This window comes from Bemisia tabaci, chromosome 10 (assembly GCF_918797505.1).
Source record: "Bemisia tabaci chromosome 10, PGI_BMITA_v3".
In the NCBI taxonomy this organism is placed as follows: Eukaryota; Metazoa; Arthropoda; class Insecta; order Hemiptera; family Aleyrodidae; genus Bemisia; species Bemisia tabaci.
Genome location: NC_092802.1, coordinates 31,065,607 through 31,082,584, shown reverse-complemented (window position 1 = coordinate 31,082,584; position 16,978 = coordinate 31,065,607). Strand labels below are relative to the sequence as shown.

Here is a 16,978-nt window from a genome sequence, read left to right as displayed (position 1 = left end):
ATACTCCAGCTCCTTCGCGACTGAACTTCAGGGTTTTACCCTCTTTCGGATCCAACGGGGCAACCGCGCAGCCCCCCTCCCCATCCCCTCCCCCTGCGTCGCGTCGCGGCGAGCGTGTGTTCATTCCCGCGGTGGAGTTATTAGCCCGCGTAACTTACTGTCTTCGGCTCGGCAAATAAATCTTTCTTAGCCTGTTGATTCTCAAGATGTTACCATTGTTCTCCCGCCGCCCCCCTCGCCCCCGCAATTGAATAAAGGCGCCCGTTTGTTTACGCCCCCCGACGGACTTTCGCATCGCCCCGGCGGGGAGGACTTTCCGGGAAGTTTATCGAAGAAAGGCTTCCGCTCGACCGTGCGGCCCGTGCGTGCGACTCGCCGAATGGGAATATTGAGGGTTCCAACAGTGCTGCCATTTTATTTCACCAAAGGTTTCAGGGTTCCCGACATTATTTCCGATTTCCTAATTTTCTGGGAAAAATTCATATTTTTCATAAGTTCCAGGAAACGCCCGGATTTAGTCCAGAAGATCTTCAAATTCAATAAAATAATAATCAAATTTGATCAAATTATTGTTCAAACTGACGAAAAACCCCAAATGGGCCACTAGCCAAGGTACGAATTTCAGCATTTTGATACATGTTTTTTTCACCAAAATTTCACATAAAACACATGCGCACAACAAAAATTACCGAAATGAACTCCTTCCGAAGATATATAATGATTCTTGGTGCGTGAATTGAAACCACCCGCTCATGAAAACTCAATGCTCTCCGTGATTCACATCGCGCGCTAAACGTTATCATGAACGTCTCTGCGATATAAAAATCTGGCAACCTCAATCTTGACACTTTGGCTCATCTATTACAAATAGCTTATAGTTTGAACAACACATGGTGGGAATTGAACATTGCTCGATTGAGAAGCTTGCTGAAACCGTTGTAATGCGCAATTTGACTCACGTAGAGCTTTGAGTTTCTTGTGAGCGCGCAGTTCAAATTCCTCGTCAGCCAATGTGAAATATAAATGTTAATATCTCCGTAAGGAGTTGGTTTCAATAATTTTCGGTGCGTGAACCTAGTTCTACGTGAAATTCTGGTGGAGAAACATGTATCAGAATGCTTAAATTCGTACCGTGTCTAGTGGTCCATTCCGGAAAAGTCCAAAAAACGGATCAAGATCTCGGGAATTTCGAAGATTCCAGAAAAGCTTTGATTTGAAGTTGAAGCTGTTTTTATCGGGACGCATTGTAGCTGATAATTTTGCTGTGGTTTTCCCTATCACGTTGATTTTTAGACTTCGACGATAGCTAACAGATCGAAATAGCTATCGTCGAAGTCTGAAAATCAACGTGGTAGGGGAAAACCAAGGTAAAATTATCAGCTAAGCTTTGATTATTTGGAAAGTTCCAAATTTCGAAATAGATTCGGGAAATGACAGCTCTGGTTCCCAAAGAAGTAATATAATCCCATTCTAAGGTTTCAAAATTTCCTAAAACAATCCTATTTTTAACATGAAAATGGCCACCGGTTTTTTGCCCGAATTGCTGATTTCGGCTGGAGTACCTTTTTGTGAGAGTACAGACATGTCGAAGTATTGAGCTCTTAAGGCCCAAAAGGACAGCCAACCTTTGAAAACGAAACATTTCACCGACAATCTTCAGATTCCAATTTCAAACCAAAATAGTCGAGACTTTGCTTATATTGTCTCCTGCAAACATGAGTGAATTAATGCAAAAAACAAGTCAAATACGTTCTTCATAAACTTCTTCTACATCATACCCTGGATAATTTTAATTGATAGACTGGCTGCTCTTTTGGGCCATAAAAGCTTCACCACCTAATCTTAAAATTACTGACATGGGCGTACTAATCTCCATATGAAGGTACTCTACTTTTGGCGTTTGATCAGAAGAAAGTTCGTCGAAATTTTTATTTAGAAAAGTCCAATATTATCGAAGGAAAATTGGAGGTTAAGAATGGAGTTATTAAAGCGATGGAATGGAATGTAGTTACGTTTCCTCTCTGGAAAATGACGTGTGGAGGGTTTCCATGTCGACTCGGAAACAACGTTTAGAACTTGAGGAATTTTCCTCCCCCATTTAGAACTTATGTGGATTCTTCTCAAGGCAGTAAACATTTTCCTTCGAGGTTTCTTTTTCGCCTGAAGAAATGATAATCACGGATGAAACCTATCCCTTCGATGCCCACGCTGGGTCAAATTGACTGAGGATTGCGAAAAACATATACCCTGCGGATTGTATAAGGCCAGTCCGCCTGCACCCTGTAGATATGCTATGTTTGGTCTACAATTACATCGTAAAGAAAGAATCAGTCATCAACTTGAAAACAAGAAAAATCAACTATCAACACAGTCGAAGATAAGAGAGAAGTAATCGAGCCTGGTTTTTCAACTTTCTCCCAAAAAAAAAAGACGCCTCACTGGCAGAACGGAGCATTGCGAGTTCACGCCTCACGCTCGCGCCTTCAATTTTGCAGACGCAACACGGACATCCATCGAGTACGAATAGTTGTATCTCAGCGCCGTTATCATTACACGCCCGCAGTGGGCCCCACTCATTTACTCTATATCGGCGCGTATACATAGCATACCGCCTTTGCGATAGTTTCGACCCCTTTCTGATACAATGTATTTTGAGTGCCCAGGATTCTCATAGGAAGTTGACTGGTGGGCTGGGTCTGAAAAAAATAGTATGCTGTTTTCAGCACCTACGATGTCGAAAATGTGTATAGTGATCCTAAGATGCTGCCTTGATTGCCCAAGCAATTGACTTTGCATTCACAGGATGTAAAATTAACTGCGGGGACAGTAAAGGCAGCATTTTGGAACACCAGACACATTTTTGACATCCCAGGTGCTAAAACAACTTTACATTTTTTCAGTGTGGAAATTTTTATCGATCCAACAGAACATTTTTCTTTAAGTAAAATGCCTATTCGTTCGTCTGTTTCTGTCGTGTGAAACAGGTCCATTTCTCCGAGGACGGGGCATGATTACCTCGACGGCAGGAGCCTGAAATTTCACAGGCGGCATTCAACAAGTCCAGAGCACTCCCCCTCTCTCACCCACCCCCTCCTCCCCCCCTCTTCCCCCGGCGTGGCAGCAAGGGTCACGAGCTCGAGCACCGGAAAAGCAATTAAATGAAGTTATAAATTGAAATACTTAACGTTTCGCGAGGCGCGGGGGGGGGGGAGACAAGAGGGACGGGAAGTATCGATAGAAAGTTAGCTTCGGCGGAGAGTCGGGGGACGGAGAGGGGGGGCGGGGGTAAGGTTCTTGAGCGCGACGACGAATGGGGAAAAAAAGTCGCATGAATGTCAATGAAGCGAGAAAGTACGTGCTTTTTTGACTCGGCCCGTCGGCGGCGTCCCCCCCCTCCTCCCACGCCGCGCGCGTGCAACAGACTACTCGACTCAAGTGGTGCTTTTGGTTGTCTGGTCGACTTTGACTCAAGCCGATGTTTCATTTAAGGGAAAATGCCGTATGGATCTCTGGATGCTGCCGAAAATTTCCTATGAGAACACTCGTTCGGATCTCATATTGCAGAGAGGGTGCCATTCTGCCGTGCTAAGGAAAAACGCCATATGAACCTGCAGGCGTTGCCAAATCTCCTTTGATAAACCACGAGTTTCCTGGTGAACTTGTGGATATTTTTCTTTCCAATTTTTCAGATAATATGGTTCACGAACTCACCAAAAGTTCTTGAACATTTAAAGGGGAATATTCATAGCGTTCCTCAAAAATTAGCATTTTATCGGAGGAAATTTGGCAACTCTTGAATGTTCATATGACGTTCTTCCATAGCACGGCAGAATAGCCCATTCATATCATTTGTCATCTCTTGCTCCGAATTGTATGCGACACAAGGATTCCGATATAGAGTTAGCAGTTTCGAAAACGCCTTTAATTGTAGCGTGATACTTCACGCATTCCAGAGAGTACGAATAGTTGTATCATTGCGCCTTAGCAATGAAGATTAATACGTTTAATAATTACGATTAATAATTACAATGAAATTACGATTAATAATTTCGTACGGCGTTCTTCCTTAGCACGGCAGCATTGCAGGAAGCTTAATTTTTCAGGAGATACATGAAAATAATCAAAATCAAGTCAATGATTGACATTTTAAAACCCGAAAATGGACGAAAATTTAACGCACTTGCACTAAATTTGCTTAAAACTTGGGACGCGTTCCGATACCTCAGCCGCGGCTAAGGATGACACCATCGGAGTCAAATGCCGTCCCAAGTTTTATGTATAGTGCAAGTGAGTTTTTTCGTCCATTTTTTAATTTTTACAGTTTTAAATATCTGCTCTGCAGGGGATTATATATGTATGTATCGGTCTTGTTGTACTGAAAATTTTCTCGATCGAAGATCGAAGCTGTCAGGATAGGGCAAGTTTTATCTATTCTTCCTGTGTTTGATTTTCGGCGAAGATAAGCGTTGACTTCCAAACTCAACTTTTGCCCCTTCGACTTAGTTACTCAACACTGGAAAAAAAAAAAACACATTGGATCTAGAGTCCAGACTCTTAAAAACATCGACAAGAAAAAATACTCTTGATTCAATCGGATTTTTGCTTGAATCAAGAACCAAGCCTCTTAATTTGAGCGGATTTCCTTTTGATTTAAGCTTAAATCTGATTGAATCAAGAGTATTTTTTCTTGTGAATGTTTTCAAGAGTCTGGACTCTAGATCCGATGTGTTTTTTTTTTTTTTTTTTTTTTTTTTTTCCAGTGTATGCAGGGTCTTTGAAATATATTTTCTCAGTTCTCGGCGAAAAAAATTCATTTTCCCCGTCTGATTTGGCACAAGCCGCTCTTCTCACCAAGCGGAAAACGGCAAGCAACGAACATCCGAAATAAAAACCCGCTCAAAACGGAGCAAGACCGCTTCGCACCCAATTTAATCAAAAGCACGGATCTTAATTGAAACCCACGCAAAAATAGGGTCCATTAGCATACAAACGTCTTCTTCCCGTCGTCCAGGAACCGGATGCCCCCCTCCGATGCTAGCGCCCCTTAATTACGCCATTGTCACAGCGAATCATCAGCTATCGATATTATCCCATTTGAAGCTATTATAAAGAATCGATTAGTGAGGGATCGATCCTTTCCCACGGGTCCAAACGGCAGGCCCATCGATTCATCGCAGTCCCTGATTGTTAAATTGGACAAAAAATCCGGCCGGGCAGCCAGATCGGATTACGAGCTAAGACAAAGCGCGCATGTTTCTGATTTGCATTCAATCCCAGTGTCCCGGGCTCAACAGAGCGTATCGAGGCGATTCAAAGGGACCCCCCGCCCCTCCCGTTTGAAAAACCTGGAGGGGCGGCGAGGAAATAAAAAGGGCGCCATGACGGCAGAGGCAAGTGGGGGGGGGGGGGGTTGCAATCAATCGGGAGTCCCATCTGGACTGTGTCACAGCCGCATTATGCAAGTGGCGAGTGAGATTATCCACGAGAGGCGGGGCTTCGCGATATATCGATTAAGCCACTATTTAAACCTATGTAAAAAGATCGACAGACAGGTGCTCCTCAATTATCGATTCTTTACTATAGCAACAAACGGGAAATATCGATAATCGATCAACAGGCGTTCGCAACGAACACCTTAACGATCGATCCTTTACCATAGCTACAAATGGGAAAATATCGATAATCGATCGTTTACCGTTGGGGTCCGAGGAGGCGGCTTCCGGTTGACGACTCTGTTTCCGGTACGCCCTTTCTGTTGTCAGTTTCACCGGTCGGCGGTCAGCTCCTTTATGACCCCCTCCCCCTCCCCTGCGCCCCCTCGCGGCCGTCGGATCAATTAAACGAGCCGCCTTCACGACGCCGCGCGGCAAACGGCCCGACCTCCCCGCCCGCCCGGTGGCCGGTTACGCCTCTGCAGGGGCGGTTTAAATTGGGAGGACTTAATCGCGCTAAGTGCACGCGGGGAATTTGTCGCGATCCTGGGAGTCGGGCGAAACGGTTGCGTCAGGGCGGAATGGGGCCCTTGCGAACTTTTGTCTCGCCCCGGAGAGGGATTGAATCGTTTTCGTCGCGAAACGGCGTAAGTCTGGTAAAACGTTTCCGAAATGGACCAGTGCTGCACTGGAAAAAAAACACATTGGATCTAGAGTCCAGACTCTTGAAAACATCGACAAGAGAAAATACTCTTGATTCAATCGGATTTTTGCTTAAATCAAGAACCAAGCCTCTTAATTTGAGCGGATTTCCTTTCGATTTAAGCTTAAATTCGATTGAATCAAGAGTATTTTTTCTAATCAATGTTTTCAAGAGTCTGAACTCTAGATCCAATGTGTTGTTTTCTCAGTGTGCCGTGCCAAGGAAGAACGCCGTATGAGCATTCGAGAGTTGCCAAATTTCCTCCGGTGAAATGGTAATTTTCAGGGGAGTCATGAATATTTTCCCTTGAAATTTTCAGATACTATAGATTAAATTGTGATTGAAATCCTGTAAAAAATTGGGAAAAAGTACCCATAAGTTTCCCAGGAATTTCGTATTTCATCGAAGGAAATTTGGCAACGCCTGAAGGCTGATACGGCTTTTTTTTAGCACGGCAGAGTAGACAAGGTACAAATTAAAGCATTCTGATACACGTTTTTGACCTTTTCACGTAAAACACGATTTGCGGAACCTTAAAAAAATTGACAAGGAAAAATACTCTTTATTCGATCAGATTTTTGAAATTCTAGCACGGCAATGTGGTACGTACGAACGTTTTTATGTAAAAGGAACTGTGTTCTAGGAAATATCCAAGAACTCGCTATGAGGCACGTAAATCTTATACAGGGTGATCTAGGGTTAAATGGCCAGACTGCAGGAGCCAAAAAACCCTCTTTAAATTGAGATTTCGATTTTTTTTAGATCGTTCATGAATTTAGGGCCTATAAGTACAGGGGAGTACAATTTTTATGAGTTGGTTCACAACCGTTGCCAAATTCGAGAAAAACTTTTTCTTCCCAAAAATTTGAGGGGCGTAGCTCTGACTGGGAACACTTTGGGAAAAATTTCATACTACAAAAAGTCTTATTTTGACCCCATAGAACACGCTCCTACAGTCTGACCGTTTATCCGTGGATATCTATAGATATATTGCATCGATTTAAAAAGATATCAGTAAAAAAAAATTGTAAATAAGTAAAATTTTTAAAATTTTAAAAAAATCTTATCAATAAAAACTTAAATTTCTGTTAAAAACTAGGATTAGATACCCTATTACTAACAAAACCTCCTGTATAGACAATTCCTTTCAATGCGATGAATTTACAGATAGTTCCTATTGATTTGCTCCATTCACGGATAGTTCCTCTCAGCGCGGAACACGTCCAAATTGCATGCCTAACGGGGAGAAATTTCTCATCGGATGAATCAAAGCCACAGCATCGCCTTGGCTCAATCAGCGCTGCCAAAAACCAGTCAAAATCACCTTGATTCGCGAAGCTTCTCGAGGTAAATTCGGAGATAATGGCAACGTTGGACTCGGGAATCCTAGGGTGAGGCATTAGAGGCGCCGCCGGCAGCGGATGCACTGCCGCACTGCCGCGCGTCGCTTGTCTGGCAAAAGCGCGTAAGTGCATTTTGATTTTAACCATTTCGTTCATTTAAATCTACACTCGTTGCGGCTCATGTGGGAGTGCAGTTACGCTTTTGCGTCAGGAAGCGACAGATTCGGAGCTTCTCGACTTGACGGAATTCGGGAATCCTGCAGCAATTAACTCTGTGCTCAGCTTCCGCCTCTTCCACCCCGCCCCCCCCCCTTTCGTTAACCCCCTACGCGACGCGCCCCGGAGAACTTGTGTGGAGGATCTTCCAGGAAACCCGCGAGGGGTGGTCAACTGGATTGGATCGAATTTTCAGCAACAGTACCGCCGTGCTGGGGAAGGACGCGTATGAACATTCGGGAGTTCCAACGTTTCCTTCGCTAAAATGTTTATTCCTGAGGGAATGCATGGATATTTTTTCCTATGAGATTTTCAGGAGCTTTGGGTGAAATTGCGAAATAAATTATTCGACAAATTTTAAGAAAAATATTCATAAGTTTACCGGGAAAGTCGTGTTTTTTTATGGAAATTTGGCAACGGCTGAAGGCTCATACGGCGTTCTTCCTTACCACGGCAGAGTAAATACACGGAAAAAAAACTTCGTGCGTGGGACCCAAAGTTTAGGTCAAATGGATCTCTGAAGTTTTCGGATTGAGCATCCGAACACTTATGGTCCAGCTGCTGAGGTTTGGATCACACATCTGAAACTTCAGTTCTTACATCTGAAGTACTTCGGTTTTCACATTCGAAAAACTTCGGTTCTCACATCCGAAAAACTTCGGTTCTCACATCTGAAGTACTTAGATGTAAGAACTGAAGTTTCAGATGTATGATCCGAACCTCGACAGCTGGACCTTAAGTGTTCAGATGCTCAATCTCAAAACTTCAGAGATCCATATGACCTAAACTTCGGGTCCCACGCACGAGGTTTTCTTCTCCGTGTATGTTTCCTCGTGAAATTTTAAGTGGATGAGGGGGACACATTGAATTTTTCCTCAAGAGCTCGTTCCGTAATTTCGAACTGTTCCCTTTTTGAAAAATAGAGAGTGCACTTGGTGGGCAGGAGTGTTCCCATATTTTGTTGGACGGTATGAGTCTGATATCGATTATAAAGTTCATCGAGAAACTTCGTAAACTAATCAGTGACCATTTGATGCAGTTTTTTTAAGAAAGATTTCGTGTTATACTCCATTTATTTAACGTGAGAATGGACATTTTTATCGGTCATTGCGAACGATGTTCCACAACTTTTATTTCATATCCAAAGATATTTTTGTTTGCGAAACGTTGAAGTCAGTACTCATGTGCCGCCCTGTGACGTCACAAGTCGGTAAATTCACTCTTCTTAAAAATATTGGTCCCCAATTTCCCGTATCAGAATCGTCTATTTTCGTTTGACAATATTCCCTCGCAAATCCTCTATGTAATACTGCTCATCTTCCTCACCGTCGCACGGTGTATCGGGTCTTTGGAGAAGTCGGTTATGAAATTTTTGACAACAATTTTGAAATTTAACGTCTATCTCATCACAATTTTAATTTTAAGGGGCGCCTCTTACACAAAACTTTACGATAGAACTCATGAAACCACTTTTAAAACATCAACGTTTCATATCAACGAAGATATACGCTTTTAAAGTTTTAAAACCACGCCCGACCTCTCCGATTGACTGCGCGTCGTAGATCTCTTACACTGAGAATATTTTTTCCAATTTTGAAGAAAAATGATACCTCCGCCCATTTCCCACGATTTAACTATTCACCCCCTCCCCACCCGCGACCTCAAAGTACACCCTTGCCGGGGAGCCCGTAGGCCGGCGACTGAAGAGGACCATTTGCGCGTCTGGGCACATCGCAAGAGGGAGACATTAAGGCGTTAATAAACGGAAAAATACAAATAACTCCCCCGCAGCGTTGCCGCGCTCCCTCGAAACCCCGCGCAAACACAAAAAACCCCGCCATTTTTTTCGTAATAAACGGCAACCGCGCTCGGAGGAGAATAGCACTTTATTCTCGCGTCGACCCTTCGAATTCCCCGGCGTGAATGCATGCGTTTCCAGCTGGAATTATCCCCCGACTCAAGATGGCTCTCTGCAACCTGATCCTCGGCGGGAACGACGTAAGTGTGGTGGGGTTTTCGTTGCAGATGCGCGGTTTTTCGCGAGGCGGCTCCTTGGAAAAGCGGCCGCAGTGATATAGGGCTCCCCGTGGATAGCGGCAATTGCACCGTTATGTGCGATGAACGGAAATTAAATCAGAGTGCGCTGCAGTCGCGCCGGCAAGGAGGCTGGTTTTTTTTTTTTTTTTTTTTTTTTTTTTTTTTTTTTTTTTTTGTAGGGTGGATTTTATAGATGAGCCTTTTTGCCCTGATTCGTCAGGTGTCTTAGGCAAATGGGCCTATAGACAAAGTATGAATTAAAGCACAACGCTACGTGTATTCTCCTTAAAATTCTACATGGAAAACGAATCACACAGTGTGCACTTGTGCAGTCTGAAAATCAACTTCATAAAAAGATATAAGCGTCCCAGCAACATTCACTGGAGAAAAAAACACATTGGATCTAGAGTCCAGACTCTAAAAAACATCGACAAGAAAAAATACTCTTGATTCAATCAGATTTATGCTTAAATCAAGAACCAAGCCTCTTAATTTGAGCGGATTTCCTTTTGATTTAAGCTTAAATCTGCTTGAATCAAGAGTCCTTTTTCTTGTCAATGTTTTCAAGAGTCTGGACTCTAGATCCCAATGTGTTTTTTTCCAGTGTTGGTTAAATGACAAAACTGCAAAAAGTGTTCTAAAATCAAAACTCCAAAGTATAATTACCTTCATTTGCGACGACTTTGCCCCATATTTGTATTACACACTTAAACAGCAGCTTCATGATCCTGAAACAAAATAAATAAATTACAAATTAGTCCAAGAAACGCACAAAATAAGATCAAAATCCGTTTGGATAGAGCTTAAGGTGGCACACGCGTATACAGTTTCAGATTTTACAATGAAATTAAGTAATTTATGTTTAAGAAAATATGAAGAAAAGTGGAAGTGCTCATAAAATGAGATATATTGACCTCTTTTTTTGTTTTTAATAGATGTGTGCTGCTTTTCGTGAACAAAAATTGAGTCAAGCAACTGGAATCGAAAATTTTGGTAAGTAATTTACCTTACGACAATTTCAGATCAAGTCTGAATGACCAAGATGGTTTTGCTTTTAAATGTTAATGATTCTGTTCAGTTTCACAAGCTGTTAGCGAGGAAAAAGGGGGGACATTTGTAGGACTCCATAAACGCGAATATTTGCCTTTCAATTTGCGATATTTAATGACACCAGAATCGGTGCTTTTTTAGGAACTCCGCGGTACAGTAAAAATGAAACATTTCAGCTTTGCAAAAGGCATTTTATATTAAAAATTTGACACGAGAAAAAAACCAAACGAACGGGTTTCTGGCTGTTACGTAATTGGAAATAACTTCAATTCGTTGAATGAATTTCGAAGCGTATATCTCTAATTTTTCATTGCAGCGTTGACCTAGTTTTTTTTTTGCAATTTACGAGTCAGAGAAATTCTTCGCGAGCGAAATAAGTTGAAGTTTTTATCCAAAACCTGCTGAAAAGTCTATGCTCATTACATTGTTCACGGGTATTCCTTGTGGCTCGAAATATCTCATCACAATGCTTATATTCCGGGGGCTTCCTTTAGCATAGAGATTGTTCTTAAAATTATAAGAATCAAGGTGCACTGTTGTGAGTGTGCATATTTTATCGTACAGTTTTATCCAAAATTTTGAAACTTTCTGAATTTAATGAAGTTGATCGCAAGTTAATCGCTTGAAAATAAAATTTACAAGGGAATACCATTTTTTAAATATTTATCTCAATTTGTAAGAAAAACTGCACTTCACTGGAAAAAAAATTCTCGGCGTTTTTACCACGGTCCTTTGGTACCTTTACATCTCACTTTTTTTTTTACCAATTATTGGTAATTTTACCAAGACAGACTGGTAAACTTACCTAAAAACTGGTATTTTTACTGTTTTTTTCAGGTAAGAATACCACTTTTATTGGTAATCAATTCCCGGTAACTTTGCCATTTTATCTCAGTAATTCTACCACAGTCGATAAAAAATATTGGCGTTTTTACCAAGGTCCAATAAAGTTACCGAGAAAGTTTAATAATTTTACCGAGATTTCTCGGTAAAATTACCAATTCCATAAATGGTAATTTTACCAAGAAAAAACTGGGATCAAATAGAACCCTGAATTCTTGGTAATTTTACCCTTTTCTTAGTAAATACACCGAGATTTTTTTTTCAGTGCGCTTATGCGCCTTGTCCTACAAGCCCTTTAATTTACGCAGTCCAACTACTACTAGATAGTGTGAACGTGGCTCTAAAACAGGGATGATCGACCGTCGAAAACCGCCAGAAAACGAGCGCGTAGCACGTTTTTAACAACCGAGGCGCGAGGCGTAAAACCACGCGCAGAGAGGAACTCCCGAGACGTGCGCCGGCCATAAAAACTACAATGAAACATTTAAAAATTGAGGTTAGATAAGCCCCGGCCCGCGGAGGAGGTTCATATTTAATTCAGCCGACTTGGGAGGTGTGGGCTGCGCCCTAAACGCTCCCACCGAGGTTAAAACCGCGGATGTGGGCACAATTTCCATTGCAGTTACGCGTTTTTATCATCAGGAGGGTCGCACCGCGTTCCTGCTCCGCGCGAGGAGAGAAAAATTGAAAACATACTTTACATGCTGTCGCCCTTCCGCTAGAGGGCGTATCTCAATTTGAGAGTGAGCCCTGTTCTATGTATGATTCTATGCTTTTTGAGGCTCATGGGATAATCGTGGTACGACGTGATGACGGAGGAGCAACGACACGTGAGGCTCGGGTACTGTTGATACTTGACGTAACTCCTTTTCACTCCTCGCTTTGCAGTCCACGTGGTATTCCGAGTTTCACTCTGTGTGTTTTTTTTTTTTTTTTTTTTTTTTTTTTTTTTTTTTTTTGGATGCGGAGGGGATGATTCGTCCTGAGAATGTACTTTTGACGTGATGTTCGGTTAATGCTCGACATCTTTTTGACGTAAAGAGGCCACCGGTGCTGATGTAGGCTTCTGTATGTCTTAAAGATGGAGGCTTCAAAAGGGGTGGAAAAAAAATGAGGAAATAGGGGTGGCATTTCGAGGAAACCTCAATAAAGCTCTTCAGTTTTGGTGCATCTGGTACACCGAAAAAAAGGATGCTGATTCAACATCCTGGATGTAAAAAAATGTGCGATAACTCGCAAAACGCTGAATTAACCCCTACAGCAGTTACTTTAGGGATGCCAAGATGTAAAATTAACCGCTGTGGTGGTTAGTTCAACGTTTTGTGAGCTGTCGCACATTTTTTTACACCCAGAATGTTAAATCAGCATCCTTTTTTTCCGGTGTATGATCAATATATGTATAGAAGGTGAAACTACAAAAAGGCGCATCTCGGTTGCAGTGTTTCAAAATCGTCGCTATTAATTCTTTTTTAAAAGGAGACCGAACAAACATCGTGGCCTGAAGTTTTCACAAAATATTCTTCATGAGGAGAAGACACGCTTAAATCAATGAACTTTTTAAAAAATGACGCTCAGGAGTTTTCCACGTAGAAAATAAATGGTGATAGGAAAACTGCGTCGCCGCAAACCGAGATACGCATCCCTCGGTTTGCGACGCACACTGGACCGAATTATTTGTAGAGATCGGACAAGATCTGGAAACTTTAAACGCTTATAACTCCGTTTATACAAAACTTACAGGTTCTAAAAGTGACTCCATTGGTTTCCTCGTGAAATTTTCTTCCGAACGCAACCCTTGAAATTTAAAGTAAGACGAAATGAACATCAAAATTTTCAGTTCTTGTCAAAAATTTCATGTCCGACTTCTCCAATTCACTCGATCCACTGTGTGACATTGCAAACTTCCTTTCATACTTTATTTTTTAGACGGAGAACTATTCTACATTAATTCTCAAAAACGTCCGTGTTTTTCCCTCTCTGTCCGATGTAAATTCTCAAAAAACTTGAAGGAAAGATTTTGATTTTTTCTCTTTGCCAAAGAAGGGGTGGAGATTTTTAAACACCGTAAATGAGCTGCTACGTGGTTTGGAAGTTCCACCGTTGATATTATCTCTGTAAGAGACCCTCTCCCGATTTTGGCAACACAGCCGCGAGACATAGGATGCATTATTCAGAGGCTGAGCCAACGCCGCGATGGTACTATAGTTTCGCGTCAACACGCCGCCAAACCCCGCAGATAAAACACCGACTTGTCCACTCAATTAAACGTGAAAATATCATATATTTATCGCCAATTTGGCAGTATCGCTTAGCGCTGAGACAAGGGATGCGATGCGACCCCGTCTGCTGCCTTCATTTTTCAGCCAGACTCGTAAAATTATTTGAGTTTTATGCGCATTTTTCTCCTCTCCGGCGTGCCATCCATCGTTGCCGTTTTCGCGGAAAAACAACGGATTTTATCGCGAGGAAACACCGGATTCCGCGCTAGAGCCAACAACGCGGGAGCCGCCAATTTTTCTCGATATTATGGACTTGCGGAAATTCAATGAAGCGAGTATTCATGAAGCTCTGATCTTTTGTGCAGAGCCGCCAAGGAACGGCCGTTCCGCGTTGCTGAGGAGATTCTTTAACAATGTGATGAATTTTGAACATTTTTCCTTGCCCCCCCCCCCCCCCGCCTCGACCCCGAGAATTTTCAGGTCAAACTCGATGGAGAAAAGTTGGAGACGGATTGAGCGTGGAACGCTGCGCTGCTGGGTGGAAATCACGTATAGGTGTCGTGTTTTTTATTCGGTTCGTGTCGTATTTGGTCGGAGAAAAAACGTACCTGCCTGAGTTTTGGACTATAATTTGCAATTCAGAACTGCTGAGTCCGGCTCAGTCTAGAAACAACGCACTGGAAAAAAAGATACATTGGATCTAGAGTCCAGACTCTTAAAAACATCGACAAGAAAAAATACTCTTGATTCAATCAGTTTCAAGCTTAAATCAAGAACCAAGCCTCTTAATTTGAGCGGATTTCCTTTTGATTTAAGCTTAAATCTGATTGAATCAAGAGTCCATTTTCTTGTCAATGTTTTTAAGAGTCTGGACTCTAGATCCAATGTGTTTTTTTTTTCCAGTGCGTGCATGCTACTAGTATCCTTAGGCACATAAGTGTTTTGAGGGATGAGGTAAACATTCTAGTTTCTAATTGCAAAATGTAGTCCATTTAGCCGTGTGATCCTTCAAATCGCGCGTAAACTTTTGGAAATCCCGCCTCATACGGGACCTAGTTGCTTGGAATATCACTCCTCGTTTTCTACGTTCTGTGACTTGGAATATCTTTTTGTGGATTTCGCTTACGCTTACAATGATTTCTGCCCAAAACTATATGCTGATTATCGCGTGTTATCAGAAAAAAATTATAAAATTATCAGTTAGAAATGTCCCAGCAGAAATACAAATTCTTGAGTGAGAATTTTGAAACGTTGATAAATTAAGTTACATTTTTTTAAAGTATGAAATCACAAAATCTCGCCTCTCTCCTTCAATAAAGGGTATTTCCCGACTTGGCAAGAAGCAGTATTCAGAACTTTCAAAAGAAATATTTCATCGGAAATCATTCTTTAATGAATTCAGTGGCAGATTTAACGCAAAACCGACATTGCAAATTCTACAAACTCTCCACGGCAAGTCTATTAGTTACAATCAATGTATATTCCAGAGGTTCTCTTTCGGGGACAAATTGGCAACAATTTCACAGCTGCAACTGCCTTGCAACCCTTACGGGGGCGAGTTCGCAGAGGGTTGTCAGTTGGCGAGTGGGGGAGGGGGTGCGGAAAGCATGGAATAACAACTCAGGCTTTGATCTGTTACAGCCCCAAGGATTAGGTCAGTTCGCCCAGACTTCGTACACCCTCAGTTGCAACATTGATTCATGGAAATCCCTCCATATCGGATGAAATATTGCCGTGCTAAGGAAAACTGTTGTTGATAAAAAACGAATTTACTGGAAAAGTTGGGAATATTTTTCTTCTATTTTTTCGGACTAGTTTGTTTTCAATTTAATCTAGAATGTCAGAGAATTTCAAAGAAAAATGTAGACTTTTAGAAGGCCTATCCCATAAGGAATCTAGTTACTTGGAATATCATTCCCTGTTTCCCTGAGACTTGGAATGTTCTATGAATTCAGTGACAGATTTAAAGATTTGACAGATTCGAAGATTCACGATTTGACGATCTGAACGACAGATTTGACAGATTTTTTTAGCTACCCTTTAAAATAAAAATATATCGGAGGAACTATGGCAACTCTCGATAGTTTTTACGGCGTTTCTCCATGTCACGGCAGGATAGGGGAGGCGGTCCTGTCAACAGCGTGACTCGGTTGTTCGGATGACAATCTAGGTTCCTTTGAGGTGAGTACACAGAGGAAAAGTATTTTGACCGATCGAACCACGAAAGTTGGGCGCTTTTTATCGCCAGAGGTATTTGATTGGTTGAGCTCTGCGTCCGAATCGACCTCTGATCCGAGGAAAAGTTGGTTACACAAGCAAGAAGTGCGGTTTGACAAATCAAATAGAACATGAGAAATCTTGGATCGCTTGACCGAGCAGATTTTTAGGCGCTAGAGTTCGCCGCGCGAATATTACAGAGACAACCGATTCGTGGAATGTTTCGAGTACAAAATCAGAAAGTCAAGTAAAATTGATAATCGTGGGGATATTATTTGTAAACGGTTATCTTGGATTGAAATTGAAATCAGTCTATCGACTCTTTTTTCCGAAATACAACGAAATCGGATATATTTAAGTTAAACTTCAATCCGTGTCTTTTAGTTGTTTTTACTGTACGTGAAATCCCTCAACTTCACCTCGCTTCGGTGTAAATTCTGCATTTAGAATTCAGTTTTGATTTGAAAAACAAATATTTGTCACTCTTTTTTTCTGATCCACTGAGCAGCTCTCTCTTCCACAGGTGTCTTAATACTTGGTCGTATTATACACGAATCGATGGATGACAGCGTGGCGCAGGCACCTAGATGCAACTTTTCGTGTCCTATGGATGCGCGTGTTGCATATACTCTAAATTGAAGGCGCGCGCATGTTCCTTCTCTGCAGTGACGCGATGAATTGAGCTCACATTCATATGATAAGTAGGATTTACGTAACAACGATTAGGCTACACAATCTTGAACCTCAATCGCGGTAGTTTGAAATAGCCAGTCCCATTCTATGTTATTGGATGAGAAAACCAACACTAGGTATTGCTTGGAATTTTCACAGAATATTCTTCACACACAAATAAGAAAAATCGGAGAAGTTTTCAGGAAATGACTCTAAGTATTTTTACATATCAATGGCTAAAATGCG

At 41.9% G+C, this 16,978-nt stretch overlaps 1 long non-coding RNA gene across 1 annotated transcript in view; it reads right to left on the bottom strand.

Annotated features, from left to right (window-relative positions):
* The window catches only part of LOC140225688 (uncharacterized), a 91,373-nt gene that overhangs the window by 28,504 nt on the left and 45,891 nt on the right, over nucleotides 1-16,978 (bottom strand). Inside the window, exon 2 of the long non-coding RNA XR_011900663.1 lies at nucleotides 10,398-10,459. This is a non-coding gene — a long non-coding RNA (uncharacterized lncRNA). The remainder of the gene's footprint in view (nucleotides 1-10,397; nucleotides 10,460-16,978) is intronic.